Raw genomic sequence first — 13,039 nt, 5'->3', positions numbered from 1 at the left:
TTAAAAACTATTATCTGCTGTGATCCGTCATGTAGCAAGCTTGGATTAAAATTTGCAATTAATGGGTCCCACATAAGTTGTTATGCTGTGACTAATGGAATACCACAGGAATTACTGATTACAAATATTTCGAATTTTCCACGGATGCTGCCCGACCTGCTGAGTTCCTCCAGCGTGCAGTGAGTGTTGCTTTGACCCCAGCATCTGCAGATTATTTTATGTTAACAAATATTTCGGGTTGGATCTGTATCAAAAATTTAGTATAGGAACTGTAACACTTCCAAAATATTTTGGGGTCACCCAGCACTGAAATGGGCCATCTGGCTTAACTTCACCGAGCCAACTGAGATTCGTATCTAAGCTCATCGAATCTGCCTGTGTTTTGCCCCTGTGCTACGAAACCTTTCCTTTCAATGTCCCTGTGCAGGTGCATTGATAACACAAAGCTGAATACTGTGAATAATAAGCATTACAGGCATTTGTGGAAAGGAAGAAACTGTTGTTAGTTTGAGGTCAAATCTTTGCATTATGACTGGTTAAACCCACGACAGCCCAGCATGTGAACAGTTTCTTTTATTTTCGCTCCATCCGTATATATCAAACACCCACCAATAATAGGAGCTATTTTTAAATCCATCATTTTGGATAGTAACATCCAATATGTAGTGACGACTACGGGATGAGACCATAGTTTTTTTGGGCTTCAAAGGCTGTCAGGTTTGAAAAATCGTTTCTTTCCTAACTTCTCCTGGGTCCTGATATTCTGGAATATCTGGCATTATCAAAGAATACATTCCTTCAGTCAGGACATGTCAACAACGCATTTATTTTCTGAGGATGTTGATGAGACCTGACCTATACATCAAAACTCACATTATTCTACACCCTAACAGAGCACCCTAACAAGCTTAATCACTCTATGATATGAAACTGCACTGCCGTGTAGAGGAAGGATCTACAATGGGAGTGAAAACAGCCAACGCACCAATACCAGCCTAGCCACCATCAAGAAAGTTTTAGACATCTATGTATAGGTTGTGTATCGAACGATTTTGCATGGTACTGTTCTTATCATAGACATAGACTTAAGAGAAGATAGTAAGTAAATACGACCTTCTGTCCATCTATTACATGCCAAAACCATTTAAGCCGCCTAATCCAAACGGACTGAACATGAAACATAACCCGCTATACATTCTACATATCCAAAATTATCTTAAACGTTGAAATCCAGCAAGGATGCACAAGTTGTGCTGGCAGTTGAGCAACGACTCCCACGACCATCTGAGTGAAGTTGTATGTCCGCATACTCACCTCAAGCTATTTCACATTTCACTCTGCACCCATGAGCTCTAGTTGTATTTCGCACAACTTCTGTAGTAAAAAAATTGCTTGTACTAAGCTGAACTACAACCCTCATAATTTTGTCTACCTCTCTATTCTACTGTACTGTCATCCTTTTGCTATGTAAGGAAGACAGTTCTAACCTGTTCGACCTTTCCATATAACTCACGTCATCCAGGCGGGCAATATCCTTCTGTATGTTTCCAACACTTATATATTTTCTGTAGGTAGGAGAACAACACACTACTCAGCTTCACCAACGTGCTATACAACTTCAACTTATCAACCTATCTCATGTATTCAGTAAGTTGATTTACGAAGGCCAATGAGTCAAAAAGTTCCTTTAGAACCCATCTACCTGCGAAGCCACTTCAACGAATTATAGACCTATCGCTCTGGATCTTTTTCTCCTCCTTCATTCCTCAGCGCACTGCCGTTGACTGTGAAGAAAAAACTACCCCAGTTTGACCTACCGAAGTTCAATGGCTCACACCTGTTTGCATTAAACGCCATCTGCCATTCATCGGCCCATTTTCACGGTTGTTGCACTCACTCTACCAGCTAAAATAGCCTTCCTCGTTGCCCAATAAACTCCCAAACATAGCGCCTATAGCAAATATTCTGATCCACTTATCCACATTGTCATCCAGATCACTGATATAGACGACAACAAGCAACGGGCAAGCATCGCTCACTGTGGCTGAGCAGTACCAGGCCTCCAGTAAGAGATGTAACGATATATTACCACTCCCTGACATCTCCCATGAAGCCAATGTATAACTAAATTTTCTACCTGATCAGGAATGCAGAGCGACTGAACTTTCTTGACCGATTTCCTATGCAACCCTTTGTCAAATGCCCTTTTAAATCCTTGCAAACAACATGCGCTGCTTTGCCTTACACCACTTTCTATAATATTGTTTAATCATGACCTACCACACATGAAGCCATGCTGATTATCCACTATCTGAGTGTGGCTAACCAATTTCTTATATACCCGGTCCGTTGGAATAGCTTACAATAATTTTCCCATAACTGATGTCAGAATCACCGGTCAATAATTCCTTGCTACGAAAGAAATTTCTCAATGAAGGGTTACAGTATCTGAATTGTTAACACCCTTCCCCTTCCTTTAGTTAGCAATATGCATGATGCTTATTGTTTTCGTTACGTACCCCGAAAATATTAAATGAACCAGCAGCAGTAAACCAAGCCTTGAAGCTCGTTTTGATGTTAAAACGGCTATCTTTACTCGTATCTACTTAATATAGCAACTTAAACAAGGATAATCAAAAGTTAACAGTGTTATGAGTATACATATGTGTATATATAACTCCCAAACAATTGAACTCGGGGGCGGGGGGCGGCACCAGGCTTAAAATCTTGAGATGGTCAGGTATGAAAGTTTAGTTCATCCACGGATTAAAGGGTGTGAGAGAGATATTTGTAATGCAAGGAAAATATCGAGAGAAGGCATTTATGTCGTATTCTACAGGTTCCACGGTGGTAAACAGGGTAACAATCGCCTTAGGTTTTACCCGTCGTCGTTCCCAATCTGCTTACGAATATCACCAATAGTAGTTTATCACAGGGGGTACCATCTTCAAAGAGAGCTATCACCCAGGCAAGGGTTAACGCATAGGTAGATTCCACGAAGTTGACCCAATCACACAACGTAATAGCCACTTATCGATGTGCTGGATCGATACTCTCCCACCCTTGTGGGCACTCGAAATTTCCAAGTAGTGACCCCTTAGTCACTGGCTTCCTTCCATTGTCCGATTCCAGCTGCGAGTGATGTGTAAGTGTGTCTCCTTACTTAAATCTTACTTAAATCAAAACAAGCTGCAGAGTCAAATATTTTTACCGATTCACGACATTCTTCTGGAGTAGTGCATGATTTCGGAATCCTATTGCATCATAGTTTTTATTATCTTCTATGCTAAATCTATATAGCATGTCCAATTTACTAAGAATTAACTACAAGCAGTTTTGTTGCCTCAGCAGATTGTTGTAATGAAATGTGAAGCCCTGTGGTACAACGTAAAGCTACCGTAGATGCGGCCGCTAAATCCGCCGCCATTTCGGAGAGGCCATAACAGTTTGAATAAACTTACAACTGTTTACACCAGGACTCACTACCATTGATTCCTTACTAGCTGCGTAACAGGTGGCCAATACAAAGAAACAGCAGCTTTGTTAACGCTGCACAGGTGATGCCGATGGGTGATGCCTGTCCTGTGTGTACCAGTAGTATGCCATCGTTAAACTACAACATGGCCAAGGACATGTTGGGGAAAGGAGGAGTGGCCAAATAGCATAGCAGTGCTTCGCCGCAGGGCTACCGCTAGCAGCAGAACAGCAAGTTAGAAGTCATGAGATTTGCCAAAGAAATAATTGGGGGAAGTTTGCTGCTAAATTTGATCATTTACCCGCCCCGTAGACTCCACCAATGAATCTGCAGATGCACATTTTATAGATGGTAGCAAAAGGAGGATTTAAATATATCAATAATAGTGCACATGTTTTCCCCATGCCATTGGCAAACTGCAAGGTTACAATAGGTCAATAGTTATAGTCCCGATGAAGATTATTCCCAGATTTGAGATTCCTTGTAAATTTAACAGTGGTAAAGGAAAAATATGTGAAGTATTGGGATAAGCTATGGGTTTCTCCTGGAGGTAGCGTTACCCTACGAACCACAAGCATCGGGATTAGTGGAGAAGGGTGAGTGCAGTACCGAAAGACATCTAGCCAAAGTATACCAAGAGGAGGGATTGAAATAGCCTGAGGCGCTTTTAATTGTTCTGCATATTTTGAGAAATAATGTTAACAGGACCAGCAAATTGACCCATTTTCAAGTATTAACTAACTGTGCGACCTCATCGCCCTTCCTCCTTATACTGCGCGCATTGATATATAACACCCGTCCGTTCTGTAATAACTCTTCAATTTTGACCGCCTTTTTCACTGCAGCTCATTGTGTTGACTGGAATTTTGCCATGTCGTCGGCGAGTCACTACATATTGCCTCTAATCATCCAACCATTTCATCTTCAGCACTTTAACGTTGGTTTTCACCCCCTGCCAAATCCATCTAAACGTCCTGAAGAATTCCAGCCAACCTGCAAAAATATTTGACTCCTCAATTTCAGGCGTAACCCATCCTTTTTGTGCATGTTATACCTTCCCCAGACGAGATTCCAATGATCCATAAATCTGAACCCCTGTCCGTTGCTGCACCAATTTCTCAGCCACACATTCACCTACCAATTTATCCTATTCTTCCCCTTACTGACACCTGACACAGCGTGTCAGGAGATCACGACCCTGGAGCTCCTGTTTCTCAGCTTTTTCCATAGCTTCCTAAAATATCTCTGCGGAACCTCATCACATTGTCTACCTATTTCATTATTCTCTGCTCACCCTTGCACTTGACAATGGTATGGACACGATCGGCGGCATTCCGGCTCATGGCAAAAGGGAAGTAACTTTCCACCTCGGCCCAAATAATCTCGGGTCTGGTCCTCAGTCTATTAAATTTCCTCTGGACACAGTATTCTTCGTCAACCCTCTGCTTTTTTGAGCAAGTGCACCAGACTGTTTGTTTCAGAGCCCAGCACACTTTGGCTCCACCTTATTTGGACTTCCCCTGTCCTGTACTCCGACTCTTCCTTATTTGGGACACAGCCTAGTAAGGATGTGCCATCTGCAAGCTTGTCGCTGTTGTTAAAGCAGAATCTGCCCACAGAGTCGTGAGAGTGTTCAGAGGAGAGCACACATTCGGTGTGCCACAGATGGGGGGAGTTCAAAAGTATTATGCGGGGCATTAGAGTCTCTCCACCCATCAAACCTCCCAAGGAGACTATGAATTGTGAGAACTCATGAAATCGGCAATTTTCAATAAAATTATTTTTTTTTACGCAGAGTGGCCATTGTTGCATGCGACATTGTATGAATTAGCCAGTGTGAATCAGGATTTCAGGTTTTGACTCAGAGGCTCTTTCAAAGATAGGTGGAGGGAGTACGTAGGTTTATTTCATTTAACTTTTCCTTCTTTATTTTTGCACAGTTAGAACAGAGGGAAGTAGGACAGAATAGTGGAGCACTCCTCTTTCGGTCTGAGGTAGACAGGAAGACTTCTAGTGTCCCTAATTACTACAGCTGTAAGTTATCAGTTTATTAATGAACGTGTCAAGGACTTGCAGCTGGAATTGGACAAACTCCAGATTATCGGTGAGGCTAACTGGTCTATTGGTAGTACAGAGAGGGAGGCAGCAACATCGAGGGTGCAGGACACAGGTAACTACATGATCGTCAGGAAGGGGGAGTGGGAGGGAAGCCGGTACAGTGTCATCGTTCACATCATCAACGGGGATAAAGCTCTGGAAACTGTGGGAGGTGCGATGATCTTCCAGAGGAACGCCTCAGCGGTCAGGTCTCTGGCACTGAGATGACTCTATGGCTTAATAGGTAGGTGGGGTGGTGTGGAGTGAGAACAGGCGACCTATAGTGTTACGAAATTGATTGTCTGGCTGAACAAACAACAGATTCTGTTCAACAGATCGAAATGTTTTGTTTCCTCCCATTTGCTAAGTCCATGGGCAATCATTTTTATATAAGAGGGTTAATACCCAGAGCGTCGGGTCCACGTCGGCACCAAAGACGTGGATTGAAGAGTTGACGAAGTCCTGCAAAGTGAATTCAGGTAACTAGGTGCTAAATTTAAGGACAGAACATTGGGGCTTCTGCTGATAGGAATGCTACCGTGCCCTGTTTTAATGAGGCCGGAAGTAGAAATATCATAGTGGTTAACGCGTGGCTTAGGAGCTGGTGTGGGATGGAGAGCTTCAGAATTTTTGATCATTAGGCTTTCTTTAGAGAATGTGGAACCTGTACAGAAGGCACTGTTCGTGCTTCAACTGTAGGGGCAGTAATATCCTTGCGGAAATATTTTGTTTTACTGCATGCAGACGGGTTAAATTAGATTTACAGGGCGATGGGAACTAGAGCGCCAGATCAGATAGAGTTATGGTTATGGGGAGAAACTTTCTTAAACCAACCGGCAAAGTCATGAACCAAATAGTTGAGCATGGTGGGACTCCTGTTCTGATTTGTGTACATTTCAATGCAAGGTATATATTATGAATTGCAAATTTGATGAGGGTATGGATTATCAAGTGAAATTGTGTCAATGTAGCCATTACTGAGACTGTTGACAGGAGGAACAGGTCTGGCAGCTTAATATTCCGGGAATCCGTTATTATATGGAGTATAGAGCGGGACCGATTAAAAGTCAAGGGTTGGAATTACCAGTCCGGGACAATGACACGGATGTGCTCCGACAGGATAGGGTAGAAAGCTCATATACAGGACAATCTCCAAGTTTGCGGATGACACGAAGCTGGGTGGCAGTGTTAGCACTGAGGAGGATGCTAAGAGGATGCAGGGTGACTTGGATAGGTTGGGTGAGTGGGCAAACTCATGGCAGATGCAATTTAATGTGGATAAATGTGAAGTTATCCACTTTGGTGGCAAAAATAGGAAAACAGATTATTATCTGAATGGTGGCCGATTAGGAAAAGGGGAGGTGCAACGAGACCTGGGTGTCATTATACACCAGTCATTGAAAGTGGGCATGCAGGTACAGCAGGCGGTGAAAACGGCGAATGGTATGCTGGCATTTATAGCGAGAGGATTCGAGTACAGGAGCAGGGAGGTACTACTGCAGTTGTACAGGGCCTTGGTGAGACCACACCTGGAGTATTGTGTGCAGTTTTGGTCCCCTAATCTGAGGAAAGACATCTTTGCCATAGAGGGAGTACAAAGAAGATTCACCAGATTGATTCCAGGGATGGCAGGTCTTTCATATGAAGGACGACTGGATGAACTAGGCTTGTACTCGTTGGAATTTAGAAGATTGAGGGGGGATCTGATTGAAACGTATAAGATCCTAAAGGGATTGGACAGGCTAGATGCGGGAAGATTGTTCCCGATGTTGGGGAGGTCCAGAACGAGGGGTCACAGTTTGAGGATAGAGGGGAAGCCTTTTAGGACCGAGATTAGGAAAAACTTCTTCACACAGAGAGTGGTGAATCTGTGGAATTCTCTGCCACAGCAAACTGTTGAGGCCAGTTCATTGGCTATGTTTAAGAGGGAGTTAGATATGGTCCTTGTGGCTACAGGGGTCAGGGGGTATGGAGGGAAGGCTGGGGCGGGGTTCTGAGTTGGATGATCAGCCATGATCATAATAAATGGCGGTGCAGGCTCGAAGGGCCGAAAGGCCTACTCCTGCACCTATTTTCTATGTTTCTATGTTTCTAATATGTTTGGAATTAACGAATAAGAAATTGATGAACAAAATAATGGAATTACATTATATACTATTCTGAAGTCTGCGGAAGATAGATATTCAGAGAGATTGTTACAAGAAATTTTAAAATAGTTGGTGATTTTAACTTATAGCATATTTGCTGGGACTCCCATACTGTAAAAGAAATGGGTGGAATAGAGCTTGTCAAATGTGTACAGTTACGTTTCCTTAATCAGGTTTTCTGTAAGCTTGGTATGCGAGACTTATTGAGACCCTGGTTAGGAAAAAGATGGAAGTGCATAGTGGATATAAACAGATAAGAACAAATAATACACTTGAAGAGTATCAGAGATGAAGTAGAACAGTTAAGAACTGTAAGAAGAGAGTTAGAAGGAAGCAAGGTTTTACTTTAGCCAACAAGTGAAGAATCGTAAAGCATCTTTCAGGTGCCCTCAGAAAATAAAAAAAAAACACGACAGCAAGGGGTTGAAAAATGATCTTCTGGGAGATAAGAGAGGTTATATGTTTGTGAAGTTGATGTAGTAGGGACAGGTTTTGAATGGAATTCTTGAAAGCGGACACAGAGACTGTAGAAGTTGGGCAAAAGAGCTGCCAGTTCATTGATCGCATTGAGATTACAGGAGAAGAGGTCTGTGCTGTCTTTAGGAAAATTAGGGCCGATAAATCCCCAGTTGGTGGCAATGTGTCAACCTGGACTCCATGGGAGACTAGTAGATAAATTGCAGGGGCCCTCGTAGAAACATATTCAACGTGCTTAGAAACATATGAGATACCGGACCATCAAAATATAACTAATACTAATTCGTTCATGAAGAAAAGTTGTAAAAATAGGGCAGACAAATATAGGTTAGTGAGCCTGAGATCAGCTGCGAGAAAGATATTCTAAGGCATTCTTAGCGACCGGATATGTAACTATTTGGATAGATAGGATCTGATTACGGATATTCCACATGGTTCCATGCGTGGTAGGTGGTGGTTAACCAAACGTATAGAGATTTTCGTGGACGTTACGATGATAGGTTTTCAAGTGAAGGCAGTGGATGATGTACGCATGGACACTAACAATTCCGTTGATAAGGTACAACACGGGAGTTTGCTTCAGAAGGTTTAGTTCTCTGGCATTCAAGACGAGTTAGTAAATTCGATTAGACATTGACTTGGGGTGGGAGAAGACGAAGTATTGTAGTAGATCGTTGTCTCGATGACTGGAGACTTGTGACCAGTTTTGTGCCGCAGGGACTGGTGTTGGACTTATTGTTATGCGTCATCTATATCATCGATTTGGATGATAATATGGTGAACTGGATCAGCAGATTTGCGGATGACACAATGCTTCGGGGTGTAGTGGACAGCGAGGAGCACAAACAAAGCTTGCAGAACACTTGGACCAGCTGTAAAAAATAGGCCAAAAATAGCAGATGCTATTTAAGGCAGTGAAGTCTGACGTGCTACACTTTGGGAGGACTAATCTGGGTAGTTCTTACAAGATGAGTGATTGGGCACTGAGGAGTGCGGTAGAAAAGAGGGATCTTAGAATACAAATACATGATCCATTGAAAGTGGCGTAACAGGTTTATAGAGTCTTACAGAAACTTGTTTGCATGTTGACATTCATAAATCAATGTATTGAGTACAGGAGATGGGAAGTAATGCAAAAATTGTATAAGAACGATTGGAATAGGCAGAATATATTTTTAGCCTGGACTTGGTGGGTTGAAGAACTTCTTTCTGTGCTGTCGTGTTCTAGGAGTCTATAACTCTAGGTGCATCTTTGGGATGTGTATGGATGTCTCTGGTCCAAATGCAGGTAGTTGGGATTAGGCAGATTAATAATTTGATAGGACTGGATAAGACAAAACGTTTCTTTCTGCTCTGTAGTGTTCTACGTCTCTATGAATAGAGTACTTGTCGAATAATCCTGCAGGGCACCTTTGATGAGTTAGGACTGGCAGAGATGTTGCTACCTCCAAAAAAGTAGTCGTGCTCCTAATTAGACTCACGCTCTGGTTCCTCAACACCACTGGTCATCTTGTATTTTCATGTTGTAAGACTCGCTTTGCCTAGTGGCATGATCTCGGAGATGGCACCCTCTACCCGGACAAACTTTAGCACTCTTGATTGGGTGGATTCTGCGTGTTGTGTCACCTGTGTACCTTCAGTACCCCGAAATAACATTCAGTCCACAATGTGCGGTTAAACGATTAAGATTTTATATTTAAGTGTGGGGTTGGTAGAGAAACAAAAGAAAAAGGAAAACAAATAAAAGGCGCCGATAAATCTCATAATCATGCCCAGTGCACAAACGTTGGAGCTCACGGATTTCCTTTCGCTGATCCTCCTTTGCGCGTCGTCAACGCCTGAGCTCCCGCCACGAGCCCAGGCCCAGCGGGTCCGGCAACCGTCTCCTCAAGGCAGTTCTTCTCTCTTCATCCTCTTTGCGCCTTCTCTCCCAAGCCCGCGCCAACTAACAGCTTCCACACAGACAGAAGAAATAACATCTATCCCAATTGGTTAGCAAATGAATACAAGTCTCGTCATCACTAATTATAACACTAACATACTGCTATAGAGAACCACTGCTTCAGAAGTTACATTCAGAGAAGCCACTTTATTCATCTTAGCAGTAACATAAAGGAAGAAACCTTTACAATTTCTTCCTATTATCTGGATTTCGTTAGTAATGTGAGAGTTTGCAGATGCTGGAATCTAGACTGGTCGTTGCCGAGATTTTGTCTCCTTTGAAAAGCAGAGACAGATTTTAGGTTCAACTTCAGTCTTTCCAATGATGAGATAAGTATGTATAAATGGTTTCTGTCGTTAGTATTTAATTAAGAATTTATTTTAGTTACCCCTGATGGGACCAGGTGATTACTGGCGGAATAACATATTAGCTGTCAATTATCAGCAGTACAAAACCAAAATCACGAATCCCTTATTTTATTAGAAAATCTTTGCTCCCTGCTGGGAGGGAAGATATGCCCACTATTATTAGATGTCATTCTTATTCTCAGTGAAATTCCCCAGCTGTTACCCAGATGTACCAATATCAGGATATGATCCCCTGGTGTAGCATGTCATCATCGGATACCTCATTCATTACAAAAGTTGTAGCAGTTTTGGTCTGCTTTGGGACATCTTCAGATCTTCAATCACAATATAAATTCAGCTTCTTCCAGTTATTCATAGCAGGTCCCTGCCGCAGATCAATGCCTCCTTTTCTGTTCTTGCTGTTGTTCGCGGCTTCACCGGAAATACACGGAATCCTTTGCAAACGTCAAGCAAAACTCAATTTGCCTGTTTTGTGCAAGGATGGAGATATCATTCTCGGCGGAATATTCACTATGCATTTGGATCTAATTCATGACTTTCATTCATTTAGCATTTCCCCGAAAAGCACTGTGTGCAAAACGTGAGTTTACCACTTGTAAAGTGGCAATCCTTAACGTTTTCGTCCAGTGGAAATGTTTCTTATTATAGAGCTGCTTATCATGTGGAATTTTTGCGTACTTTTATCGTAGTTTTTTTTAATCTGCCGTTTTAGCATGTTGTTGTAGCAATTCGAACTTAGTGTATCCTGTTGAAGTTGTTGACTTAACGTTCGCAAAATGTCTCACGTGTCTTAATAAACATAGCTGTTTGTTATTCAGCACTTCGTTTTCCTCTCTGCGATTAACAAAAAAAAAATCACCTAGAATCCCGTTTTAACGGAATAGTAGTTATTGTACATTTCACCTTCTCAAAGATCCTGGAAAATACACAGTAGGTATGCTTTTGGCTTGTGGTCCACCTTCGCTGGGGATCGAGGTAAACTAGGTACCGCAGCACCGGATTCAGAAATCTGTAAGTAACAAAATGGGAATTCAATGAAGTGCTTATGGCAAGGCATTTACGATTTCGTTTCTGCATCAGTTACTGTTTCTGCACTGTGATGTAAAACTTTGTACTCTTGGATATTCCTTGAAAAATTTTGGATATTCTTAGAGCTATAATCATTGTGGAAGCAAATGACGGCAAACGATAGAATATGGAGCTTTTTTTTAAACGAAAAAGAACAACTGCCGTAGGAAGTCGGCGGGTCATGCAGAATATGTGGAAGAGAATAAGGAGTCACCATTTCGAATCGAAACATTTCATTGGGTGCACATCGTACCCGACCCATTGACTTCCTCCAATATCTCGTAGGGAAGGTAAAAAAAAACAAGAATACAAATTTGTGGGAGGGGAAGCAGCACCAGCTGGCAGGTGGTAAATGAAAACAAGTAAAAGGGAAGGTAGGTGGATGGGGAGTGGAGAAGAGGTAGGAAGCTACAAAAATGCCGAGGGTGGGTGTGGTCCTTCATTCTGTTGTCTGCTATACGGAATTGTGGGAAATTTACCCATAACGGGAATCGTAGGTCTACATGTTGCACTATATCGACAACACCCTGCATCTTTCTGTAGTCTCCATTAGTACAGTTGCTATACCTAACCATGATTCTTTCGGAAATGAGACTTTTATGTGTCGAGTGTAAAAGCGGAATTATTGGACTGTGATAGATTCTCAGCGGAGTTGGTATTGATGTTTCACCTTCCTGTTGAATGGACAACCTGAAAACCGGTATTATTTTCCATGAATAGAAATGTTTAGTACTACTCAACCGTTAAGGTATGTAAGTTCAAAGTAAATGTGAGGATAAATTATTTATAGAGACTGGTTTGTGACTGGAATGCGATGTCTGGGGTTGGGGTGGCGCATGCAAGGTTTACAAGCTTAGATTTTCACATGGCTGTCCTGAGAATAGAGGGATAGAGGCATCGTGTAGGCAGAAGGGGTTAGTTTAGCTAAGTATTCAATTGTCGTCCAGAAGTATTCACGAATTTTACTGATAGATTGCAAGTACGTTCACGTTATGAAGAGAGTTGATGAAAATTCGTAGGCCGAAAAGTCAGATTTTTTTTGCATGCTGGATGGCCTGTGAAATTCATTCAGCATTCTATGCGTATTTCTCTCAATTGGCAGCTTCGGTAGAACTTGCATTTCTCTTAAGATTCATTGGGTGTTCACCCAACAGCTTAATGTGCTATATTTTGTGTTCATAAGCTTTATAGTCAGCGTTACCGGAATATAATATTTCTTCGGAAGTTTCCGATCATGCTTTGTCCTTAAACGGACTATTCCAGGGCGACCACAGAATATCTTCCCAACTGAGCACATTCTGCCCTCGTCACAAACACACCAGAGATTCTGGGGATGCTGAAAATATTGAACAATACACACTAGGTACTGGAGGAACTCAGCAGCTGAAATGTCATATATGGAGGGGAGTAAACAGTGAGTAACTCGGGTCGAGAACGATCATTAGAACTCGAAATGCTGCTGTCT

Source organism: Mobula hypostoma, chromosome 4 (assembly GCF_963921235.1).
Source record: "Mobula hypostoma chromosome 4, sMobHyp1.1, whole genome shotgun sequence".
NCBI classification, from domain to species: Eukaryota; Metazoa; Chordata; class Chondrichthyes; order Myliobatiformes; family Myliobatidae; genus Mobula; species Mobula hypostoma.
Note: the sequence above shows the minus strand (reverse complement) of the source record.